Raw genomic sequence first — 27880 nt, forward strand, 5'->3', positions numbered from 1 at the left:
ATAACATTCCCCAGAAATGCCTATTATCCTTATTTTTATTTGACATTTAAATCATTGGGCACAGCTGGGGATTGGGTCAAGTTGTATGTTTGTAATGATGGGCACACTCATCATGAAATGAGAATTCCTGCTGCAAAATGCACACAGTAAGAAGAAAGGATATTTGTGTCTCACCTTCAAAAAAATGTTAGGAGGTTCATGGAGATCTCAGCATTGCTACACAGTCCTTTATGTAAGAGACAAGCAGCATGTTCACTGTAACTACAGATGACCTAAACTGAAAAACTCAGACCTAGATCCCAACTTTTTGAAAGTCTCAGTATTTGGATCTGCAGTCTTAGCTTGGATGAATCCCTAAAAGGAATTACTGTTGTCATTTATTACATCAATTCACATACTATGCAATACAAAATAGATCTTTCCTGAAACATCACTTTTCATTTCATTTATTTTACTTCACAGTGAAAGGCAGCATTCCACTAACCCTTCTCCTGCTGTATCTGAGTGCATGCCTTCACATGTGGATCTCACATGCAGTGGTATTTCAGATGGCATGTTCTGTATTAGGTGGATAGAGTATCACTGGTGGTATGTTTTATCCCATAGAGTCAGTACACTGGGGAGCACTCAGCTTGTTAATATTTCATTTGGATTCTTTTCTCTTTTCTTTCCAACCATCTATGTAAACTTTAAGACAGCCGGTGCGGTTTTAGGAGGTGATTTCCTTGCTGTGGATTAAGGATCCATTTGTGAGTCACTCTTTAGGCACTTCAGAAGAGTAGATTTCAGACCTGAAAGAATGTATTGTAAACAGAATAATGTGCTTTCAAAATTAGCTCATGTACCAAATTATGTATTTACTTAATACACCTTAATGGCTTTTGAAGAAGCCATTAGGCTCTATTGCGTAAATAGTATGTATACCAAAATATGTATTTAACCTAGATAGGGCGGTTTCCCATTGTTGTTTTTCCTTCCTTCTTTACAAAGTTTTATCTTTATGGCCTTTTTAAAGTCTATTATTCTTGAAGAATTTATCCTCCAGAAGAATTTTTCGGACAGTGGCAGTTGAGAGGGCAAGGAGGAGAGCGTGTTCCTGAGTTTTAATGGGTAGAAAGAAGGAATAGCTGTCAGAGCGGCTAATAGGACTTTTCAGACTTTGGAGTGGGGGAGGGAGAAATTCAAATATTATTGTGCAAAACAATTCTCTTAAAGGGAAGAATCCTACAGGGCTCTGTGTCCTGATCCTGACTTTGGGAACAGGAATGGGTTCCTGCATCAGAAACTTTATGTTTTCACGTTGGGCTGACTGCAGGCAGCCCTACATCTCCATGAAAGAGGTGTGTAGAAGAAAAAGAGCCCCTTCTCTGCTCCCACCACTGAGGTGCAGGACCTGCTGATGCTGGAGGCACCCTGCTGTGGTGGGACCCTTAGAAGGCTCCTCATGCCCCTAACCCCTTCAGGTCAGGATACAGTCTGACACTGCCAGCCTGGTAGTTCAAAGGGGCCTTAAATTGTGCTGGGATTTCAGGCAAAGAACCTAAGCTTTCTGTTTGGTTCTCCATCCATCCATATATAAATATGGAGAACTGGGATAATGATCCTTGACATCAGCTTTGTAAGGATCACTTGATTGGAATGGAATTAATTGTAAGAATATTAAATGTGAGAGGGCTACTAAACCAGTTGGGACTGGTGGGAAGTAAGTGGGGAAATAAGTACAAACAAGCTAAACCCACTGTGTTTCACTGTTTAACTGCTACCTCCTGTAACTGACACAGCAAGTAAACCATATATCTGCTAAAGTTGCAGGTGTACTCACAGCTAGGTCATAATGGAAAAAATATCTGTAAATAACTGCTCAGTTACAGCAAATGCCAAAAATTACAGTCCGTGTTATTTGCAGGTGATTCCACCAATCCTAGCCATGTTCATCAATTTGGAAATAATAACAAACCCATATCAAAACTGCAGAAAAAGATGTTATCTTGCTCAGAAAATGCAATGAGAACAAGCAGCTAAAAATAGAAGTGTTATATGAAGCCTTGTAACTTTGGCATATAGTCATGAAGTGCAGAGTGAGAGAGGGAGGAGAAGGCATTCCTGGCACTGGGCAAGAAAGAAATGAACGATGGACACACAGGGATAACCAGTGTAAGGGAAGAAGAAAAGTTTCCTAAGTTTTAATGGAACTTACTATAGACTTACGTGTTTTTGTGGGATCTGGAAACTTCCTGTCTATATTAATCAGTCTATTAAACAAACAGTTCTGCAAACAGTCTGTGCAAACTCCTCAAGTTGGTTCACCTGGGTCAACTTGCAGGATGGAAGGGGGCAAGAAGACTTATTGGTCTTCTTAAGAAACTAGCTAACTACAAGTACAATCAACACCATGAAAATGAATTCAGCCTCATGAATCTCTGACATGAATTGCTCTCCTGCAAAAATGTCTTTTTAGCAATCCTCTTGCCTATGTGTCTTCAGGCAGGTATCTCCAGCTGAAGTAGGTTTTGGATATACTTGAAATCGCCCTGTCTTGATTTCTAAAAGAAACCAAATTAATTCCAAATTTAAATTAGAAAGGATAATAAAATAATAATAATCATGAAGGACTGGACTATTGCTAGTAGGTCCATTAATGATGCAGTTTTTTATCATTAACTTGAATGCATGTATGAACAGAGAAGTATACTAGAAATGATTTTGTGCAAATGAATTCAAGCAATGTTATCAACTGCAGACCAAAAATGCAATTGGAGCTGTATTGTTCTTTTTCATTGACATTTTGTTGACCACAGGAAAAACTGGTTTTAAAGTACAACACAGTAACACAGTCTAAAGGAGTGAAAAACTTGTAGAGCCAGTTTGAGTTCTAAGGGTGTGCTAACTTGTGACCCAGACGTGATGGGGGTTTTAAAATAAAACTGAAACAAAGAAGTTCTATTGTGCTTTTTCCATATTCCCTCTAGGAAATCATACTCTGTCTCCTGCGCTCTTGTCCCACAGACCTTCCTCCCATCTCTCTTCTCATCTACCATGCCCTGCTTGCTCCTCTTGTATCCATGATCTTTGTACTTTGTTCCTTCCCTCACTAGTGACCATCCCATCCCTTCTGAGATACCTTGGACTGTATATTTTTCCCATTTCATTTATTCTTACTCTGTTTAATAAAACTGTTCAAAAAAATGTTTTTCCTGTTCAGTGATTGACTTTACTAAATAATTCAGGGTTTTGTGCCAAATTACATTTGTTTTTGGTGAAAGGTTGAAAAACTGCCCTATAGAAGACTAGTTTTATATATTTATAATGTTTTCTGATTTATATGATTATCATCCTGAAAGAATTTCAGATATATTTCTGGATGATATAGGGTTTCCAAATAACAGATTGAAAAGTTCTCTTTGAAAATCCAAGTAAAAAATGTTTCCTGCAGTTATTTGCAAAGTTTCACCAGGACTACTAAAAATGAGGCTATGCCCTGTTTGTCCTCTGTGAAATAGTATTTTTATTTTCAGTGTTGGGGGAAGGAAGAAACAAACTGAGCTGTTCCATAGTTTAGATTAGACACCATTTATAGGATAGAGTTTTGGTACTTCATAAAGTTTCTATCACAATGACACACTTATCTTTGTTAATCTGTAGCTACTCCCTTAAAACCAGGCAGTTTGCATATTTTTTTTTTTTCTCAGGTACTGGGAAATTATTCATTCCTGGTGTTCCATCAGGCATGTCAAAGACAAATATTTCTGTGTGCATCTGTATTTAGGCCACCCATCCTGAATATGTAGCTCAGCTTTTCATGCCAAAAGTCTCCTGTGTTAAATTTCATGCTGCATTTTCTCTGGGTTACTTACAGGTGCTATTTTTCTTGTTTTTATTAAAAAGCTAAAGCTGAATTGTGTTCCTAATCAAAAGCAATTTTTTTGTAGGACCTGTTGGCCACTCTGCGATAAGTCCATCATGTCAGAGAAGTGCAGTTTTGTCTTCACTGAAGGGTTGTGGCTTCAATTGCAAGAAATTCGCCTACAGAGCTTCTAGCAGATTATTGATTGATAACCTGACATGTATTTGTGTGTTTACAGATTTCTACAATTCTGGTCACAGTAAGGTTTAGAGACATCATCAGTGACCTGTTTTCACACATATTCAAAGAAATTAGATGGCTTCTAATCATATACATGTGGATATGCACAGTATAAGAGAAAACTGGGTACTGTTTGGAATTATTGTTCCTCAAAAATTCATAAAGATGTGGTGAAATGCTTAGACTGTGTAACTTTAATCTAAAGTATTTATCCGGCTCTGATTTCAACAGATGTCTGAACAACGGGGGAAAAACCCCCACCCTGTAACAAAACAGTCTGCCTCCAGACTTCCCATGCTAGAGTTTTTATGGTGGTCAGTGGTAACATGTATGTATTTTTCTCTCATGTTTTTGTAAAAACTACTTATCTTTTTAAAATTACTTCTTTTTCTCTTATGCGGTTTGCTGCTGCCCTCTCTGTATTGCCTGATTTTCAGCTGGAGGTTGAAGCTAATTACTTTTTTGCACTGACGACACCTGTTTTTGAACCCCATGTATCAGTTTAAGAAAACTGGGGAAAAAAATACAGTGAAACATTTGGATCCATCTGGTTAGATGTGGGAACGTTATGATCATGTGGACATCTGGACAAGATGGTAACCGCCACCAATCAATTTGGCAAATAGTAGATTTGCCCCTGCTCTAGCTCTTTCTGGATGGTCCAGAGGTTTTTGTTTACCTAATGATATGCTTGGTCATCCTTCTCCAGCACTGTCTTTCCGCCCCCACTCTCCATAACCACCGGTGGGGATTTTCCTCTCCTCCAGCGACAGCAACCCCTCCGCTGCTCTCACTGCTTGCCATGCTCTCCTCAAACAGTCTCTTTCCATAGGGGATGCGCAAATCCTGTTGTTTGACATCATATTGCCACTGCAGCCACAGGCATGCGTCTGCACGTGTCCCCTAGCAAGAGAGAGAAATGTGTTTCCTCGTGCTTGTGCTTGTAGCATGCGCGATCTGCTCTCCTCCCCCAGCCTCTCCCAACCATATGCAACCTGCCTGCTGGGGCCGTGCCCGCTGCCAGACTCGAACCAAAGCTGCCTCTGTCTCGGCAATTGGTGTGGAAAGGAAATGGGATGGTGCAAGCGGGGAGGCGAGCCGCCCCGGTGCGTTCAGGAGGAGGGAGGCTGAGACATGCAGGGGGGTAAACTTGCCTCCGCCACCACACTGATGCTGCTTTTAAGCAGAACGCAGCTCGATGTAAAAATATCCCCTTAGCAAAGGGACTGGGCTGTCTTTGCGGTCACTGGTGTTGAAAATGCTATGTATTAGGTCTATAACAAAAATATTGCCTTAGGCTCCATTTCATAGTCAAACCGTATTTAACACGGCACGTAGAGCATCCCATGGCAAGATGAAGGGAGATGCCAAAATGCCGCTGCAGTTGGCGTACCCCATGACTGCTGGGCAATGGCTGGAAACCTGCTCAGTACTGCTCTGTGTCATTTGATGCTATATGCTGCCATATCTGGCCCATAAGCACATGCTGAAATTCCTGAGCATGTGCGTAAAGTTAAGTACTTAAATGCTTTGCTGAATAGAAATTGACTGAACATGTGCTTAAGTATCCTGCTGAATTACAGCATTAATCATTTTTACAGCTGACAAAATCACTGCCCCAGAAAAATATTCTCCAATTAGAATGAGCGGGATTATTTCTTTCATTTGTGTGAAATAAGTGTGTTCCCAGTTGTACTGAACGTGTTCTGTTTTCTGTGATATTAGAAATCATTTTCCGTAAGATTTCATATTGCTCAAGAGAAAACTTGAGAGGTTTTGGAGTTGATCTGGTCCCTGGATTTGGGTTTATATTAAGAAAACATTGTAAGAAAAGACGTAATGGGCCAAAAATATGCACTTGCTTTTTTTCATTGACTTCACCTAAGGGCAGAACTCGGGCCAGTGTGTATGTTCATTAATCCTCTCTTGTGGAAGCTACTGCTTTCCATATCTGATTTTAATTTGTTTGTAGAGACTGAATGTATTTTTTCATATGGTAGAATGCTCCTTTTTCTTCCTTATTTCCTTCACAGTCTTTTCATAATAGAGTTCAAAACCAGAAAAAAAAGAAAAAAAACCCCAAAGCAACAAACCAACCCCCTTTGTATGAGCAGCCAGTTAAATAGATAATAATGGTAATTTTTCTGCTCTGCTAATGATGATAATATTGATATTTATCAATAATAAATAGCATGCAAGTGCCTGGATGAATAGAGTATTTTGCACAGTGGGGTTTTATATCTATATATGAAACATTGTGCTGTAAAGGCTGCTAGCAGGCAGGTGAGGGAAGCTGAGCAAAGAATTACCTCACAGCAGAGTGCCTGCTAACAGCAGAGGGGAAATTTAGTCCAACCCAAGAGCAGAAATAATCCCTGCAGTAAAAAAGCTGCAGAATCTGTAATCTCAATATCCAGCCCAACAAAGACCGTGCATCTCGGGGCTCAGCTAAGTGAGCTCTCGCTGGAAACGGTGTGGGGCTCACTCTAGCTAATTTGGGAGTGGGAAGGTCCAAGGAAAGCCTGCTGGTCGTCAGAGCTACGTCCAGGCAGCCTGGATATTTCCAGCATGCTGTTTAGGCTGCTACGCAATCCCTTTGGTGTTCAGAGTGTTTTATTTTATTAAGTCTGCAAAAGGGACTTTGAGAGGCATTATCTTCAGGAGATAAATTTACAGCTGCTTTGTTTCCTATATTATGTTTACATTTTGAACCTGTGTGGCTGAATATTACCTGTTGGTAAAGCTCACTCTGTAATTATTGATTTTGAGGCTTATGATTGCTCGCCAGACAAGGGGAAGGGGGAGAGGGAAGGGTGATCACAGAACAACCATCTATTCCAAGACCTTCAAAGGTGACTCACACAGAAGCATACGGCCCAAATACCCTGCCAGAGCAAAGTACTGTACCTACCGCAATGTCCCCTCAGCTTGTTTACTGAGGCCAATTTAGGATATGACCTTTGAGTTTCATTACTGCAAACGACTTGAGGTATAGCTAGCAACATTTATAAGGTGTGTCATGCTCACTTTCAGAGGCCCTGGATGGAATAGGGACCTGACTGTGCACTGACCTTCTGAACATATCTGGGTGCTAAATCTAGGCATGAGGGTGGCTGGAGAGAGCTTGAGTGCTTGCTCTTGGCATCGCCCATGGGTCTGACTCAGAACACGGCCCCAAAACAGCTCTGAATATGGACAAGTTCAGGAGCATCCCTCCCTAGGTGCCACATACATCCAGCTCCACTGCTCTAATCACAGGATCACAGTTTGCTATGCTTATAGTCACTACCAGATCGAAAGGAGAGACAATATTACCTTTTTAAGCAAAACAATAAAGCAATAAATGAACAATAAACCCAACACTCCAGATGTCTTTCCTATGTTAGATAACATAAAACTAAAGAACAGCCACATACATGCACATTTTTCTATTTATTGTTTTAGTATCAGCTACAAAATGTTTCTTTATGTGTGTCCACACTAGAAAAAATCCCGACTCTTTGAATCACAGTCATTTGTATATTTTATTTTCTTAGGCCTGAGTGTATTTCCTAAATAACACAAAAAAGCTTTTAGTTTGCATTAGTTTTTACTCGAATTTTCAGCAGCAACACCAACGTGTGCACTCCCCTCCCTATGTGTGTTTCACTTGACATGTTTCATGTTACAGGGACTGTGCGAGAGACTTTGAGAGGTGTTATCTTTGATAGAGGAATTTATGGCCATTTTCCTATCTACCGTATGTTTACATTTTGAATCTGTGTTGAACATTTGTTATACTCACTTGTTGTGTCTTGTCTTAAATTAGATCATAAACATTTTGAGGCAGGGACCATGTCTTCCTGTATATTGCTTGTTTATTTAGGCCCTACTGTTATGGATGTGGAACTGACTGGGGGCGATAGTAATAATAAAAATAATACTGCTAGAAAATCTTTGGTCCTGATAAAGAAATGTGCAACTCCTGCTATCAGAACATATCAGAGAGTAGGGTGCTTGAAAGTGATTATAGAGTAGTAATCATCTTTGCAAATGCTTTGAACCTTAGTGTTAAGAAAAGGGAAGGGAAAAGGGTTATATTTTGATTTAGAGAAGGCCCTGGCAAAACCACTCCCAAAGTTGCCAATATTCAAATATTACTCATAGACTTGCATGTGCATCTAACAAAGGTTTTGAACAATTACCCCTAATTGCCCTCTTCTAATATTCTGGTGAACAGAAAAATCTTCATTATAAGAACACACGGCTTGTAAATGAAAGGGATGAAAGCTCATGAAAGGACGGAGGCAGACCATACGTCATCCCACACCTAGGCACAACGGGATGCATTAAGGAAGCATTTATGGAGAGGCATTCCATCAAGTCAAGGTGTCAGAGGACATATGGTCTCTTTCACCATTAAGTCAGTGAATTTCCATACCTTTCCACTGGTCCATATTAATCTCACTTTGTGACGGTCAGCTTTGTTTGATATCATTCAGGCTTTGCTCTGAAAATGCCCAATATGCACATGCAAAATTCATGAAAGTAAATAACTAAAAATCACTTCTTTGAGCTTGCTTTTTGCAAAAGAGAAATTAAAAAAAATATTGGGTCAAACAGAAGCATTTTCAGTAATCAAGACAGAAATTAAGAAATATAGGTATGAATACTTAGGTTTATCAATATAGATACCTGCTTGACCCGGCTTCCTGACGAGAAAAAATGGTTAGTATATGTCTTTGAAATACAGTGTAGCATATTGGTACCAATTTGTTTGGCATGTGAAGGTGTGACCATCCATCTTAGTCATTAGTCGTGATCCCAAAGATATCATTGGGATGCTGGTAACTGCTAATAAAATCCGTGTGTAGATATGTGTATGATGAATATTATGTCAGGAGATGGTAAAGCCAGAAGGTAAGGGTGACAAAATTAAGTCTTACTTTTAGCTCTTCTAAAACCAGATATGTTCCACCTTTTATCTCCTCAGTTGGCTTTGGGGACCTATGGGAGAGGCTGAAGCAAGGGGGAGTCTTCCTCCTTTTTGGGGGCTTTTCTGCACTCTCCTGTGAATATCTGTAGAACATCTAAATTTAGGTGGAGGACTGTGTGCTAATCCTAAACTCGAAGCTGAATTTCCCTCTCTGTGGATCTATTGTCATCTCAGAAGATATCAGACAGACATCATCAAAAAGATGCTGAAAAACAGCTCATACACATATGATCAGACTAACTAGAAGTTATTATTATTATTTTTTAAGATAGACTATGTTTTTATTTTTGGCATTTCTTCAGCTAAGCAATGATTGTAGCCCAAAATCTCTGCAACTTCTCTCAGGGAAAACTTGAATGTAATGACATTGTTTTTTTCTTACAAATAATTGAAATAATGCTAAAAATTCCAAGAAACCCTAATGCTGGTGGGGGAGAGGGAAGGAATTTGTGAAAGTGCTAGGTGGGAATAAGAAAGCTTTTAAGACAATCATTATAATAATACCATCATAATAATGCCTTTATCTTGAGGAAAAAAAAAAAAGAAAAATCATCAGCCAAGCAACCACTACTGAACCTAGGACTAAAACAATCTCTCTGAATTTTCAGTTGTCATAAAGCACTGGTGTTTTCTGAGGAAAAAAAAAGATAACAAAAATATATGTCTTAGTTTTACCAGGACATCTTGTTTTTCACATTAGTTTTCTCCTGTCCTAGAGACTTCACCCAGGCTCTCTGAAAAGTCTCACTCCTCAGTCAGAGTGCTTTACACATTTGGATTGAACAAAATATTGCTGTGTTTAGTAATTTAAATTCAGGGGTCCTTTCATGAATGTTTAGAAGCACTGATACTATAGAGTGGGAAAACTCCCTGTATACACCTATTCCATTACTTTTTCCCGGCAGAGAAAATGTTGGTGTGTCATACTGCTGTATACTTCCTAGCCCTCCAGTATAGTCTGTGTATGTACATACATGTGTGTTTAATATACGTAAAATCCCTAAAATGTTTGCACAAAGAATATTGTTATTCCCTGTAGATTTTATCTGATGCTTACCAGGAAGAAAAAAAACCTAGTGGACTGAGATTTGGAATGAAGTCAGATGAGTGTAGACCCTTTACTTAGCCTAAATGCTAATGACACATTGTCCAGTGTTTTAGAATACATGCATTCAGAAGATCAAGCTATTAAAGAAAAATTCTCCATCCTGAAAAACAGGCTTATCACTGAATCAGGAATTGCCAGTAATGTCTCCTCTGGGATGCTTGTTTTTAAATTGCCTTTTGGGAGGCTTTTATGACTGCATCCACATCAGTGCTGTGATTCAGAGCAGTGATGCAGTTTTGAAGCAAATACCCCAGACTGTCCCATTTACTGTGCAGTGGTTCAGTTCGCAGAGTGGTTTTGCAGCACATAAGCTGGATTCTGTTTGGAGAAAACTGAACTGGGGCTTTGATCCAGGCATGTGCCAAATGTTCTCCAACTCCTATTACAGGAATAAGAGGCCAAACCAATGACTAGACCTCCAGAAAGCTTGGAATCACAGTCGGATATTTCAGTTCAGGGATCCTGGCTAAATCAAGTTTACAACAATCCTGTCTCTCTACCTCCCCTGTAATGCAGATAAAGAAGCTTCGGCACCAACTGGTTCAACCTATTGATCTGCTCCCGTGGCTGCAACTGCCTTGAGAAAGTAGATGTAGCCTATGACATCTTGAAAGTATTCCAGATTTTACAAATGTTTTCTGTGTTATGTTAGTTGTTTTTCTTTTCTCTGTTGCTTGGATCTGGTGCAAATATTCTTAAATGAATTTTATATGACATGAGCTTGTGCCCATTTTTTGTTGCAAATTTTAAGATAAACCTCATTTTTCTTCCCTAAAATTCACACTGCACTGTGAAGCCATTTGGGCAATTGGGGGAAATTTTTTTCCATCTTCATTGAAATTGCTGTTTATGGAGATATTTAAGAAGACGATATAAATTCCTGCTCTCAAAAAGGGTGAAAGGAAATTGCAAGAACTATAAGAAGTTTTTCACAACACTTTTGTCCTCAGGTTTTCAAAGCTGTCTCATACTGCCTCGCAATTGAAAATAGTCAACTCCCAAGCCTACATTATGCCAGTGGGCACCAAAGTTTATGATCAAGTATAAGCAACTTGTGATATTTCTAGTTTTTGGAAGAACATGTTTGCTTTATAGGTTATTTAAATTGTGATTTTTAATTTAGATATTCATCTCTTTTGTATGTTTTTCCTTATGTGCTTGGCCTCATTAACCCATCCAGTTGACCTGCATCATTCTCGTGTTGACAAAGATAGGCGTTATGAACCTTAAAATGTCATAAACACCTCTAAAATGTGACCCTACTTGCATGCAGTGGGGAAGGTTTGACAGCATTACACCAGTCATCTGATAAGCTCAGGTCAAAAGTCTCCCAATTGCTTGCCTTTTGTTTGGGTGTCAAAGAGGCAAAAGCTTTTCATGTTTTTAATAAGCAAATTAATGAAATACTTACAGTACATTGCATACATTAACTCTTAGGTAGCTGGTTTTCTTCTGTGGCCATCTTTCCAAAGGTCAGAGGCCATAAATGCAGTTTCAGTTTTCCAGGAAACAAAGAGGACAGTATATTTCAGTAATCCTTTCCTGCATGTAGTTAAGATTCCCTTTTTTTTTTCACTTTGGCTTACTTTCTAGAGGCATAGTAACAGTTGCCAGCTAAGCCAGATGTAGCATTTCAACCAAAAAAATGCACCGGATGCACGTTCCAAGTTTGCCAATGGCTATGCATGAGGCTGGAATGTCAGAGCAGGAGCGGCGGATTAGGAAGATTGTGTTCGTGTTACTCAAAGCAGAAGGAGCCCAGAAAATGTCTCTGGAATTTCACTGTTTCAGCCACTTTTTCTTCATAGATATAACACATTTGTTTGGTAATATTTTCATGCTCCTTACAATCACTCGTTATAGTGTTGCTTACATTTTCAAGATATTAACCAATTAGTCCTCGTATGTATGCTCCACAATATTTTAGAAAGTCTGATTTTTCTTTCTCTAATAAAGAGAAAATAAAGAAAAGAGACTTTTGCTTACCTAAAGTGACATACATTAAGACAATGGTAAGCTATCTTTACACCTGCTTTCCTCTTTTCTCCAGACAAATCTATGGTTTCTTAATTTTTCTGAGCAAAAACTAATTTAATGTAAAATTGGTATTAATAATGCACCTTTGGCTGGGAATGATCATTTACCTATTACTTTTCTGTGGGGTCAGATGACCAGGTATAACAGTGTAATGGAAGAAGTTAAGCTCCATCTCATTTGCCACAACTGCTTGCTGGCTTTTCTAGATCGCATTTTGTACTAATTTAAGCCATTATGTTGTGTCTACTATCTAACACTTCCCATTTTTCATCCTCAGCCACAAAAGCCTGCTGCACAAACGGGTAAGCACCTTCAGACTCCCTTTGCAGGTAGGGAAACCAAGGACGAGAAGTTAACTGAAAAGCCCGGGAAATATGCGTCCCACTGGGAGCTTTAGCAGAGGGACTTTCATTGACTTCCAGACTAGACATAGAAACCTGAACTTCTGTCTCCTAGGGCAATTCACAGTCTTCATGTTAGCAGAACATCAGTAGATGTTACGTTTACTAGACGCCTTTCTCAATCAGGTTATGTTTGAGTGGACAGCCAAACACTTGTCATTTTAAGTTTATGTTTTTGCCTGTCTGGAAATGCTTCTTAGATGGTCTCTGGTACTTTAATTCTAGAATCAAATCATTGCATGCTATAAATGTAGTTCAAGATGTGTTTTACTGAAATTCATTGAATGCCGTGAATTTCTATGAGGTAGGTTGCTGGAAGTAATCAAAGCTACTGAAACAAATTGACTTCTCAGACCTGTGGTCAGGGTAGAAAATCAGTTCTTCTATTAAGCACACTACCAACAAGAAGAAAAGGGCTAAGTCAATAGAATATTCAAGGAGAAGGGGAAAGATACTCTTTCTTTCATGTAACTGAAAGTCTGTAAGCACCTTTAAGCAATGCTCATCCTCTCATTTCATACGGGTCTCACTCTTGACATCCAAACCAGCAACCACAGACTGTTTCTCTTGCAGACTTAAGTAACCAGTGCCTGCAACTTTAAACATACAGCAAAACCCCATAAAATGAGACAAGAAGCTGTAAAACACTGGCTAGAATAAGCTCTTCCCTCAGTGGACCATGCAATCCAGGCTAAAGTGAAGCTCGCGTTTTGGGAAGCATCTTCCTTTAGCCCGGGTCAGGCTAAAGTGCTTCATTCTCTAAGGTTATATCTACAGCTCCATGCATGAACGTTCCACAATTTACTAGTGAAGAGATATCTAAGTTACATAAAAAACATAAGAAATACAACCATGAGATGATTTTATCCCCTTTGCACTAGTTGGACTGCTTTCATTCTAAAATGAAATAAAAAAATGCAGGGAAAACTGCCTTATTAACAAAAGCTATTAAAGTAATCTAAACATCACATTAAGCTTTGCTTGCGCAGCAGTAGACACAATAAGAAACACATATTACAGTCATTTAGATGCAAGATGATGTACTATTTTTAAGATCTTATAGCATCCTTACTCCAAATTCTTTTCTTTTACTCTTTGCTGTTTCTGAATATTTTGTCCATTCCCCAGCTCTGATTGCTGGAAAGCATAACTACTTGGTGTCTGGAAAACCTTACTCAGAGTACTTGTCAATTCTTTGTTGTCAAACTGGGCAGTCATGCCAGTAGGGATCTTACACGGGTTTCTCCTAAGCCTGGTTTGTTCAATGTTCACTAACTTCTAGGACTGTGCAATAGAGCATGCCCTTATCAAGTTTGCAGCTGGCACTGAGCTGCCAGGGTGTGTGCACTTTTGGAGTAGGACTAGAATTCAAAATGATTCTATTAAATGGGAGAAGTGACCTGCAGTTCGATAAAGACAAATTGAAAGTACTGCAACAAAAAGGGGGAAAATCAGAGATACTACTGGTGTTCTGCAGAAGTGAATCAAGGGGTTAGAGCTGGACCATAGACTGAATGGAAGTCAACAGTATGATGCTATTGCATCCTAAGATGGAATGGGAGTGCAGCATGTATTCCTGCTCCTCTGGTGAGTTTTTGACTGCTGTTTTGAGTCCAGCATTAGGCACCACACTTCAAGATGCAGACAAATCAGATAGAGTCCAGAGGACAGCAACCAAAATGATGAGAGGTTTAGAAAAAGTGACCTATGAGGAAAGGTTGAAAGAACTTGGTTTGTTTAGTCTAGAAAAGAGAAGACTGAGGAGGTACATGATAACAGACTTCAAATATTTAAAAGGTTGTTATAAAGAGGAAGGGGATCAATTATTCATGTCCACTAAGAATTGGACAAGAAATTAGGAATGGCTTTAATTTGCAAGAGGAGGATTCCAGTTAGAAAGCTTTCTGATTGTGCTGGAGCACATTAGCAGTTTCCACAGCCTCCCTGGGTATTAAAAGTTTATAAGAATGGGTTGAACAAACTTTGTAAGGGATGGTTTAGATCTGCTTCTGCCTCAAAGCAGTGCTTAGGACAAACAACTTCTTAAAGCCTCTCCTGGCCTTATTCCTATAGTGTGTAATACAGATTTGTAATGTACACATCCTTACGTAATTATACAAGTGCTAAATTATTATCTGAAAGCACGCTCATTCTTTACTTACCTCTCCAGGTATGTGAAGTAGTGATAGTGAAGAAATATCTGGACTCTGCTATTTGCTAAAAGAGAATTGCTCGAGTTTTAAAAACCATTTCTCTAAATGCGACAGTGGAAAATCAGAACTCATGCCTGACCTCATCTGACAGCTGCTACGGCCCTTATAATGGGATTAACAACCTGGACATAAAACAAAGGTTATTGCCAGTCATTAAGGTGTGATACTGCTCAGCACAATTAGGACACGTCACAAGTCTGCATGGGGCTATGCCTGAGTGGAGAATTACAGAGAAAAATGGTGATTTACTGATCTCTGTGAAGAAGCCCTGACGCTGTGATGAAGTGGAGGCTAAGCAGGGCTTGGAAACATCCGGAGAGAAACTGGAGGCCGCTGATGCTGGAGCACAAAATTCTGGCACAAGACATCCACCTGACACCAAAAAGGTCCCCCCCAAAAACATGGCATGGAAAGTATGCTTCCTTTTTTTTTTTTTTTTTTTTTTTTGTACTGTCTACATCATATCTATCTCTATCTGTCCTCATGGGATCCTTTAGGTCTGCAAAATGTGTCTGTACAATGCAGTACAGTGATCAATAAGAAAAGCTGAGTCCTGACCCTGGCAGGGTTTCTGACTCTGAACATCTCAGACGACGCCTCCCAGCCCAGACGAGGTCTGCTGCTCTGCTGAGTAAGGAGGTTCTTTGGTAGCTTGATTCTGCAAATAGGTATTCAGCACCTTTCACTCTTCGGAGTCGCATGCAAAGAGACAAAATGATGATTATACTACATGATAGGTATAAAGAAATAAACCCATTATAATATTATTGGTTATTTTTCATAGCAATTTAGAGGCGAGCCCATGCGTTTCAATTATAAAAGAATGAGTTAGCTTATAATATGCTAAGTTCTTTTTATTAGTTGATTAATTTTTCACTTAAATTCTAAAAAAGTCATTATTTCTTCATGTTTAAGCTTTCACTTCTACTGCCTTCTTTTGTAGTGCTTTTCTTAATTACCTGCAGTAATTTGAATCTGCAAGAAACTAAAAATGCTTTGCATGTCTTTAGTGTCTTCCCTCCTCTTTAGCTATTGATGTAACTACATAGAGAGAGCGCAGCACTGTAGCATCTGGCATCTCGAATCACTATTATAAACATTAATTAAATAAACCTCTCAATACTTCTGACAGGTGATGAGAGCTTCTGACTTCTGATGAGAGCTCTGGTGCCCATTTTACAGGTAGAGAAAATAAGTGTATATTTGAATTGTGAGATTTGCAGACACTTCCCGGCTTCCAGGGTCCAGGTGCATGCCCTGGCCACATCCCAAATCTGTGCTGGGGCAAAAGGCAGGCTCTTTCTCCCTGAGGATCTTGGTTTCCTTAGGAAGGAGACCTGAGTGCTCAGACGGGGAGGGGTGGCTAGCACGGCTAGGTGTTGAGTCAGGCCTGTGGGTTGCACTGCAAATCGTTATCCCCACAGTCTAGACATGAGCAAGGCAAGTTAATGGATTTGAAGGAGGCTCATGGTGATTCTGCATTAAAGGTGGGAGCAGATAAAAAAAAAATTCTTGGCTTCCTCGTCACACACTTCCTCCAGTTATTTAACTATCGAGATGACCACACTGGTTTTGCACATTTAACAAGTCCAATTCAAACAAGATTCTTTCCCCCATTTTCATCAACTTCGAGATGTTTTATTTTCAGGGGTCTACAAAGGCAAATGTACAATTCAAATAAAACCACAGCAGTGACTGCATAGAATAACAGTCTCACTTCATTTTGGAGCAGAGCTTTGAAAATGTGGCTACATCCTAAACTAGTAGAAAAGTGTGGCACCCTCACTGCCTCCTTCTACCTGCTTTAAGCAAAGGCCACAGGTATCAGCCTTTTCAAGTCCATCTACTCTCTGTGCAGGACAATCAAGCTGGAAGATGGCTCTCAAAACTGCAGCATTTCAATGTTGCCAGATGCATGTTCTTCCTTTACAAACGCCAGCATGTTTTAGCAATTAAATTCTGTTTTTCCTGGATTATATGTCCGTTTGTCAGCCTGTGGACAATTACAATAGGTAGTCACGGGGCACTGTACCAGTTAATGCACTTTAGTCAAAATACAAGGGGCTTGCCTTTCAAATTAGAAGTTACCTTGCCAGTGACAGCCATTCTTTCTTTGACAGCACACTTGCCTTTCCACACTCCTTTTTAATATTTCTTCCTTATTCTTCCTCTATCATATTTTAGCACTGGGCTATTGATTTGATAGTCTGTGAGTGGTCAGACAAGGTCTAGTGAAATCAAAGAGCATCATTTCACTGGCCTCTTCAGAAGTGCTGGATTAGCCCTGTTGCCTACAATTTAAGAATGGATCCCTATCCAGAAAAGCACTTTAACATGTGATAACAGTTAAGCGTGTGCTTAAGTGCTTTTCTGAATCAGGGCCCGTATAAGGAAGCACTTCTAGGAAACGTTTCCAGCTAGTTCAAATAGTGTCCAACTATTCCAGATATTAGATTTCCTCTAAAATATATAAGCATATCTCCTTCCAACATTGAAAAGCCTCACTGAATTCTCCCCTTCAAACAATTGTTTGGAGGCTTGCTCTGTTATTGATATAAAGATTGATTCAAGTTGCAAAAGAAAAAATGTGTTTATGCAAATATTAAGTGCCTGAAAACTACACCACAGCTGTTTAGTTTTTGGATGAAAGTCTTGGCTTGTTGTATAAGATGCATCGGCATCTATGAGACTTTGAAAACATCTTTTGTTACATGGTTATTTCAGTGGAAATACATTCTACAAAACCTTCTCTTTCAGAACAAATTCAGATTTGTCTGTGTTTAACATTGTAAAAGTATGAAAAGCTTCTTGGCCTATGTATTCCTTGTCAAAATGAATCTAGAAAGAGATAGTGACAATGACAAACAAAAGTTTTGGGATAACTTATGCCCTTAAAATTTTGCAGCATGGGTTTGTGTTCTAATTACAGGAAAACTGCAGCCACAGTGAGAGGGTTCAATATGCCCATAAGAGGTGGTCATCGAGTGCAACAAGTGGAACAAGATGATTTCATTTCATATGTAAACATTAGTGATAAGAAAGAGAAGCTTCCTATGTTGCTTTTTGTCTTTTGTTGCGTTAACTTCAGACCATGCATCATCTTTAATGAGCTTGATAAAGCATAGCAAGGAAAATGTGCCATAATTCATCATGATTTCCATTTCAAAAGTGACAGCCAACTTCAGAAAATAGTCCATTTTGGAACAAAAGAAAACCAACAAATGATAAAGGAGACAATATCCTCAAATGAAAACTTACAGTCCCCTCAGATCCAACTTCCATTATGGAAAAGTGGACTTGATTTTGTTAACAGTAGGCAGAGATCCTCTCTGGTTTGTCTTGTAAATAGAATATTTGATTTTTCTATGTTGTCCACCTCAGAAAAAACAGCACCCCCAAATTTTATTGAGTAATAAGAGCTGGTATATGGAGAAAAGCAGGAATAGCATTTTAAATTGTTGGAAAATATAACATTACATTTAATTCTTTTCCATTAAAAAGCTATGGCCCGTGCTGCAATGGAAGGTATAAATAAACTGCTTTCAATAACAATAAAGGAGGAATCTGTATGTTTTGGGGAGCTTCTGAGGAGTTTTTACTTCTTTGCATGAATATCCAAACTATTTTTTTTTTGGTGGCTGCAATCCTCTTTTAGAAATCAGCCTATATTCTTTCCGGTACATCTGGATGCCTTAGATATCACAGCCTTCACCATTTACATAGCTTACCTTTAGTCTTTAGTCTCTGAAATAATTTAGTTTCATAGGAGGGGTAAGGCTTGGGTTGGAAAAGAAAACAGTAGTTCCTGAGAAGAGGGAAAGGTGAGGTGGAGGATGCCAGAGCGGGGGTCAGCGCTGGAGCCCAGAACCCTGACTCCTTCGCTTCCCAAAACTTAATTGGTGTCCTAAAGACATTGCAGATTTGTCCAGTGGTGTTAGATCTACTAAATATGATGCTGATAGGCTCTAAAGCTTTTTTTCCGTATGTGTCATCTTAAGAGATGTCATGACCAAAGAATATTGTATAGCAATTTGGAGGTGAACAATCACCGCCAGAACAGGGTGTGCTGGTTTAAGACCATGGAAGAAGATGACCTTTGCGAGGTAGAAGACAGGTCAGCAGCCAGTCCAGGATGGTCTCCTGGGCTGAGGTGTTGTATCCCAAACAGGAGGCAAAATTTGCCAAGGAATTGGGAGGTGCTGCCTCTCAAAAAGGCAGGATACTGCTTTCCTGGGGCACCATCTGCTAACCATCTGAGAAATCACACCCCACCTTAACTGGGCTCACCTTTAGTGTTTGTGTTTCTGTGCCTGAAACAGATAAGAGCAATTCTGGTGTCTGATGATATCTCTGCTGAAGACAGAGCAGGCATCCATTTTCTGTGAATACTTTAAAATACCCAATTAAAATTAACTGTTTGGAAAACACTAGTTTTTTACTAGTTGATTGATGAACTAGGGTATTGTTACAAAAATAGAAGAAACAGCAACAACCGGTGTCAAAGTGAATTTACGTGAACCTTCTAACAAAAAATTCTCCAAAAATTATACTCAGGATCATTCTTATGTAGTAGTTAATTAACATGTGGAACTCACTGCCACAAAATACAGTATCTTTGAGGCATGAGTTTAGCGGGATTAAAGGGATTTATTAAACACTTATATGGATAATGAGACCATCCGCAGTTACATTACACAGGATGAAACCATACATTAGGGATATAAACAATTATGCTTCAGGACAGAAGCCAACTACTGACTAATAGAGTTAAGGAGGAAATTCACTCCACAATTATCCAGGATTTTATGCACCTTTTCTAAAGTTCTACTACTGGCACTGCCATGAAAGGGCTACTGCCTTACAGGAAATGTTGGAATACAGGAAATATAGGAAAAATAATGAAATTGTGATTTCTTTTATATCTAAAGATTATTCTCTTTGTTTATGGCTAAAGATTATTGTATGTCTAAAGATTATTCTTGTCTAAAGTCTTTTTTTTTCTCCTCCTTAATAGTAATAATTAGTCTTTTATTAAAAAAAATTTGACGAATCCGAGATGAAAAATTGATCCAAAACTTATTGAGGCTAATGAGACAGGCCCCTGCCTCCTTCCATATATTAACTGAATATCATCAGTTGTTCATATTTTTTAAAATTAAGAGAAAGAACAAAGAACATTGCTTCAATTGATGTTACACCTTCTATTTTCATAATGGCATTGTAATATGATCAGCACTGGTTTCTTAAGTTTTACTTTTGCATCCTAACATACTGCTGTTTTGATGGTACTATGAGCATAAACTTGCACTGAGTTGTCTAAAAGGATGTTGATATGCATTAACCCAACTTTGATGATAGGAATTTTAATACATTCGCTGAAAAGGGCTTTGTAGTACTTTGAATCTCTAGGAAGTAGTACTAATGCATCCAGCTAGGACTTCTACTGCTCAGTAGACCCAAGATACCATGTTTTCCATGCAGGCACTTTGCCTGCTGAAGGTAGTCCACAGAACACATGTCCCTGTGCTCCCATTTTCTGCTAAAGGCTGGACTTCATCCACAAGGAGTTGTGTCCTTCTTCTTCCAGCTAAAGAGGAGGATCTTGTAACATCATACAAGATATATCACAGCCTACAGAAGTGGAAAGAATGCATCAGGCAGGACTGAATTGCCTTTGGCTTAATTCAGGGCCAAAATACTTTCATCAAATTGTCTTAAAACAAAAAAGCAAATGAACAAACAAACAACACTTGTGTTTTTCTGTGCAAGAGGAAATCCCAATATTCTCTTCATCAGGAACATATGCAGTAAGTCCTCTGAGTCTGTTGTGGACCTCTGGGTATGACAGCAGGGAAAGTGTCATGTCCCTTCTTGAGTCTCCCTTGTAAGGGCTTCTTGCTGGAAAGGGGAAAAGTCCACATGCTCCCACACTTTTGTCAGTGCCTTTTCTTGGCAGCTGTAGGCTCTCTAGAAGCACTTGCTGTGCACGCTTGCTGACAGGAGACCTGAGCATATGCAGTAAATCTGATGCATCCATTCAAAGGGTCTCAGATTTGCTGTGCATGCACAGGGCATCTCTGTACACCACTTGTACTGGCCATGGCTGGGACAGCCAGATGCTGTATAGCTGTGAAATTTATGCAAACCCTAAATAAATATCCAAGGCTCTCAAATTCTGCCAAGGTGAAAGTTTTGGGTGGAAAAGAGGACATTTATGGTGAAACCCAGCCCTATAGTAACCAGTTGCTACTTCTCAACAGCTTCCTTCAGCATCTTTTGTTCCTCAAGGAGAGGATGCATGGGCTCTAGGTCATGTCTGTTTGTGTTGTGGGGGAAATTGTAACGTCTCAAATGGCATATCAGTACATACAGGCAGAAGGCTGTGCAGATAATACATAGCTAAAAAAGCCTATGCACCTATACCTCTGAGACCAGTATCAAAATCGCTGAAGTCAGTGGAAAGACTCCAGAGAGCTCTTCTATCAATCAGAAAACACAACTATGACTTGAATTAAAGACAAAAAAGCAATAATAAATAGGAGAACAATGAGAGGAGCAGGTGTTCAGCATATTTGAAAGGCAGAAAAGCAAACTTTTATGTTATAGCAGTGATGCTCTGCAATGAAACTGAAGTCTGTCAACATCCAGATATGTTTCACACTGTATGTTTGGCATCACAACAGGTGGTTACTGCCAGATATACCAATGAAGAATATTCCAGATTTGTTAGCTATTGCACGAAGTCTTTCCACCAGATGAATTGGCTGTATTTGGCAGCAGTCAGTTAGTAAATAAAAAATGATCTAGAGTTCATAACTATTGTAGCTTTAAAAAGCCAGCTAAATAACATTGTTTTTCAGCAGTGACATTCCTCACCCAGAAGGGAAGTCCCAGAGAAAACAGAAAAGGAAGAAAGCTCTGACAGTCAATAAATCTGGGCAATGTTGAATGAAATGGTTAAATAAGTAGGGAACTCATTATTAAAAATGTCCTTTAACAGCCTATTTACATTTAAAGAAGTGGACTGAGAAATGAGGTAAAGCTTCTGTACAAAGATAAATTTGGTAAAACCGCCATGTTAATGTCTAGGGGATGGCATATGTGTACTCTAGGGCTGATTTTTTTTTGTACTCTGGTTGGTCTTTAACCTTCTGATTTTCCACTATGTTGCACAGCCCCAATGGGCAACTTCAGGCTGTTTTTACCTACAAACACAGCTTTGGCTAAGAACAAGGTTTCAAATTGTCATCTACTGGGATTTTTTTAAAAGAAAATTCCTTATTCACTGGAAATTTGCTGACTGCTTGAAAATGGAAACTGTTTAAGCAAAGATCAGTTTGGATGATTTTCCCACTTCGATAAGAATCTGGGAAGAAAAAAATTTGAAATTGCCAGCACATTCCTTTCTGCCATTTTCAAAAGAAAAGCAGCCCAGTGCTAGTAACGACACAAACAGCTCAAAATGATCAAAACAGCTGCTTCAGCGGACGGCTTCCTCTTCATCTCTTATTACAAACCCACAATTTACTCTTTTTGTTTTAGAATCACAGTCCCATTTTCCTCCTAACAGCTTTACCTGTGTTTCATAACCAGAACAAAAGTTCTGTGCTATGCAACTTTAGGCATTATTTGCCATGTATTTTTGCCCTTGGATCATCTGTTGTGTTGCTTTTGACAAACTGTTTAAATACGCCAGGCTGAGCTAATGATTCTAATTTGATGGAACTTATTTATAAAGCTGTTATATACCATTAAAAGTAATATTACACAGTATCAATTTATGTTGATAATTTTCCAGCCACATAAACCTGAGGAAGGAAGCAATAACATGTCAGGCATTGCATATATGTTTTTACCATTGTAATGCCCAGTTTTAAGGGAAACTGTTTTTCAAGACCACAGCTTCCCAGTTTGCTACAACCGATGGAGTTGCACTAGTGGAGCCTTATTGGTGTTTGTTTCAAGCATTAAGTAACCTTGGGGAAGCCTTTTTCTTCCTTCTGCCGTTCTTTCGTCCGCTCACAAAGCAGGTTTCAGGTTTGGGCCTGCTGGTTGAGGGGAATGCTTAGCTCGCCTATTTAAAACACAACTGGATTTTGCTATTCAAATGTAGGAAACCTAATTACACATTGGTAAATTCTCTTCAGTCTACCAAACACAGAAAAAAAACAGTGACAGAAACTGAAAGGCCAAAAAAGAGAAAAGAGTCCCTAAGACCTAATGAATCCAAACTAAACACCTCTCCACAGAAATGTCAAACATTTCTCTTAGCACAAAACAAGGCTTAAAGAATTCCCCGCTTTTGTCTCTGGGCTAATTCCTTAAGCAGAGAGGGGGATTTTCTTCTGGGAGTGTTATTTCACAAAGAACTAAACAGCAAATAAACAAAAGACTCTCAAAGAGTGAGAGAGTATAAATAAAATTCATGACTCCTTAAAGAGTTTACACTGAAAGAATGTGGGGGATTATTTACAATTAAAGCATAGTCTGTGGAATACAGTTATTATTACAAAAATGAATAAAAGGATATTTCATTTAGCTCACAATAAGAGTGCACCTGGGTCTTCTCCATTTCTTAAAATTGGAGAAAACTCACTTGCCCTCAGAATCACCTATTTGGTTGCTTTTAGCAAACTCTGTTTCGTATATCAGGCTCGGTAATCCAATTGAAAAAACTTGTTTACGAAGTTGCAAATTATCTATGTTGTAGCTGCAGAAAGTGCCAAAAAGAAAGGACAAAAACCAGGGGGAGAACAACAGGAAAGCTGAGAATTTCCCTCCTCTAAAAGAGAAAAAAAACCCAAGTAAAGTTTCTTCTGTTTTTCTGTGAAAAGTACACTTCAAATGCCCATCCCCTCAGCCAGTCCTGCAGAAATGAAAAAAAAAAACCCTTTGTCAACAAAAAGAAGTGTTTTTATACTTCAGGCCTAGCAGAACACAGGTTTTTAATAAAGTGAAAAGTAACAAGAAAGGAAGAAAAACTTTGGGGGAATCTTTCTTCTTCCTTGCCAAGTGGAATATGAAACAATGGAGTAGGTTAATAATGGAGACAAGGTTAGCTGAGGGATAAGATGAACGTGGAACAAATACAAGATTTCACTTCCAATAAATTAGGCAGACACAAATGAATGGTTATTAAGATAAAGAAGCATAGGTTGAAGAAGTCACTTGATTATAAATTATAGAGCAATTAGTCCTCTTTTCAGTGCTTTTTTTTTGGACTAGGCATTTTGTATGCTACAGCAAATGTGTCATAAAACAATGCTGATAATGATGCTGTTGAAAGCCAAGGTAGAGCAGCAAAATCCCATATATATATATATATATATATATATGCACATGTTTTAATAGGGTTGTGAGTGATATATGGGTGTGTATATCCACATGGGTGTATGTATCTCTATGTGTGTACATCTGTGTGGGTGTACATGCATGTCTGTCTACAGCATAAATATCACAAAGCACATCCAAGGCAGCCCTATTAATTCTTTAGAGAAGTGATATATTAATACAAATTAAAAAAGAAATCTATATGAGTGTCATGGAAAGTACTTTATCTATCTATCTGTCTATGTTATGTCTTTCTGTCATGCTAAAAAGAAAGCCTTCTAAGAGAGGTTAGGCCATGGAGACTTATTTCATGTGCCTGAGCGACAGAGATAGAATTTAAAGCTTTGCTGAATTTGCAGCAAAGTTTTGATTGAGTCTTATCCTGCCATGCCTGTCTCGGCAAAGTATCCGAAACATTTGGCTGCACACGATTAAATGAACTGTATTTATTTTTAGCATCTGCTGCCCCTGACTCAAACTTTGCTACTAAGAAAATTCAGCTCTATGGAAAAGAATTTGAATTCCAGCTGGGCAGTTTTCAAAATAAGATGAAAAGTTAAGCAGGCAATTGGTGTGTATTTAGGGCTCAAAACACCTTGCCTCCTAAGAAGTCTTGAAGGAGTTAATCCCTTCTCAAGATAATCCACTAAAGAGCATCCTTCATTATGATGTTAAAAGCAAGGATCAGTGCTGGGGGAGTCTAACAATAGGACAGGGGTGCTTTTCAATCCCCATCACATTCTTCCCAGGTTAGAAACAGAAACTGCTGTTATTCCAGCTGAAAAACAGGACGGGTTCCTCTCTTGGTGTTAAATATTCAGATTTAAAGAGGGAGGGGAAGGAAAAAAAAGCAATCACTAATCCACTGCATTAACCAAACTTGTCTCTTATTGGGTATTTTTCTGCCAATCTTTCTAACTTTTATGACAAGGTGGTGAATGCAGAAGGGCTGCATCGAAATAACTCACAACTCCCTTAGACATCAAAAGAACTTTTGATAAGAGGCTTGTAAATAATTTCCTGATGGTAACATGTGAGTGGAGGAAACCTGAGGCAAGTTGGTCAAACTTCATTGAATGAAAGAACGCTCCAACCCTTTACTCTGGGCAGGAATCTGACTTCTAATAAAACATGGGGAAAAAAGCACATGTACCAAGCTGCTTTATGTTACTTACGCGGCTAATGTTCTTAATATCTGGTTTTTACTTTGTTTAATACTGAGTAACCTGTTTTTAATTAATGAAAAGATAGAGAGGTGTGAAAATACAGGGGTTTTTTGGAGACCTTACAAACATATTTCTTACACACATACACACACATGCACTCACATACTGTTTAATGTAGAAATTATAAAATACAAAGTTTTGCTAATCTATCCAAGTAGAAAAAAAAAAGGTAAAAATATTCATAAAGTGAGAGATTTTATCTGTATTTTTAAGACAGTAAAGGAGGAAGATTCAACATTTAAAGACTGTAGTCAGAAAATGAAGGAAAAAAGCTATTACTTTGATAGCTGGCCATACAGTTGATTCAGGATCTGATCCAAGTCCTGTGGATCTCCAATAACCACAATTGGTGCTTGGATCATGTCCTCAGAGTACAATAACAAGTTTTTGTAGCATGCATAATTGATGGGTTTTAAGGAATCTCATGTAAAACATGTTTCATTGTGCCTTGGAAATGTCACCTTAAGGAATTCTAGCCCCATGTCAGGGCCAAGAGAGACTACAATAATATTTCTGTCATGATAATTAAATGCTGTAAGCACCGTTATTTTCCTATTTGTTGTAATTCCAGCTAAGAAGGGCTCTGATTGAGACCTGGCAAGAAGTGGTTGAAAAATTGCTCTTCCAAAGGGGGAAGCTAAAAGAGCACATGACTCAGCTGTAGATAGTAATTTTGATTCTTTTGTCCAATATAATCAGCAAATGGATGGTAGCTCCAATTCACTGCTGAAGTCTGCAGCAACAGTAGCTGAAGACTTCCTGACACAAGACCACTGCTTCTCCTGAGCATAACAGATCTCTTCACAGGAGCAAGATCGCGGCTGGACAGGAGGAGGAGCAAACCCTGCCTCTAGGTTGATGTCCCCGCTCATTGCAGAGGGATTCGACTAGATGACCTTTAAAGGTCCCTTCCAACCCAAACCATTTTATGATTCTATGATTTCTATTGCTCCACATAGCAGGAGCACAGGGCAGCTCTCTTCTTCTTTTCATCATCTCCATGCAAGAAAATGAGATGGTCTCATACTTAACTAATTTGGAAGAGATGACAAGTAAAGGGGAAGTGTATCTGAATACATGGGACCTTTTATGGCTATTTCTTCTTGAGTCTGTGTCCCTGATCCAGACCAAACTGGAAGATGTACTTCCTGTGAAAAGGCAGAAAATATTAACGCTGCAAATGTTGCAGATGTCTATTAACTCTTTAGATGTTGTAAGTTTTTCTGGACATGTTGAACAGGAATAGTAAATCCCGTCTGTTTAGAGTGCAAGCAAACAATGTTCTTGTATTACTGCATACTGCTGTACACTCATGCTCTTGTTTGACAAATGAGTCTGGAAGGGATTTCATCCCTACTTGCTAACCCTCCAGTATGGAGGGATCTTACAGTTGTGCTACTCCCTCCTGGTGCTCCCAGGAAGAAGGGAAATGCTGCGATTTCCCCACTTGCTGAAGCAATGGGAACTCTACTGAGTTCTCCTTCTGGCCTTCGCTACGTAGGTAGCTGTTGACATAGGAGATCAAGGCCATGGTTAGGCTGTCCACAGCCATAACTTTGCATTTATTAGTGAATGCTTATTTGCCATCACTTTAAGTACGCTTACCCAAATCAAGGAAAGGAGTTGCCCTGCTTACAAATCTTCAGAGGAGGTGATGATTTTAACAATCCTAAATCAGCTATGGTTCTTAGGAAAAGGATACAGCTCAGAAGTCCTGGGATTATAGCATATATATGCTCTGGCTTTCTGACAACAGCAGATGATTTTGACACATAAAATGTTTACAAAAGTTTTTAAAGACTGAAGGCTCCAATCAAGATGAGTTCTTTGGTTAAAACCAGGCACTAAATAAACAGAAGGAAGGACACAACCTGAGCCCTTACAGGAGCTCGCTTTTGAAGGAGAGTCCATTTCAGAATAATAGGAATGGTTGATCCAATTCCTGCCCTTCAACTGCATTCAGTTTCTGGAATTAATTTATCAAGCTACGTTTAAGGATTAAAAGATGGCGCCTGACATTTTAGAACAAACCAGAAAACCCCAAAAACCCAAACAAAAAAACCTGTCACAATTCAGCAGAATTTGCAAAAGAAAAGAGGCTGTATGGGATAAAGGAAGGCAGTCCAAAGTCCTCTTAGGTTGATGATCTCTTCAGGTCACGGTTCAAGTTATCTTGATTTTCAATTGTACCCACCCAAGTCTGTACTGCTTCTCCCTAGCTATTTTTTTTAAAGACTTTAAGTCGCTGCCTAAATGCTCTTCTCCTTAATGAGAATGAAACTGACTGGCTTTTATTAATGAATCCCATCTTTTGTGCATAGGTTTTAGTTTCTCTTTAACATCTTGAAAAGTCATTAATTTATTGCTAATTTAAAAGAAAAAGAGAGAGCGATCCTGTTGGTTCGAATGAATACTTTTCCTTTGGTTGAACCAATAATTCAAGCTCCTGATTATACCAATTAAAGACCAATTTGAGGAAAGGCCTCCAGCACTGAGCTGCAGCTGC

Source organism: Buteo buteo, chromosome 13, assembly GCF_964188355.1.
Source record: "Buteo buteo chromosome 13, bButBut1.hap1.1, whole genome shotgun sequence".
Taxonomy (NCBI): domain Eukaryota; kingdom Metazoa; phylum Chordata; class Aves; order Accipitriformes; family Accipitridae; genus Buteo; species Buteo buteo.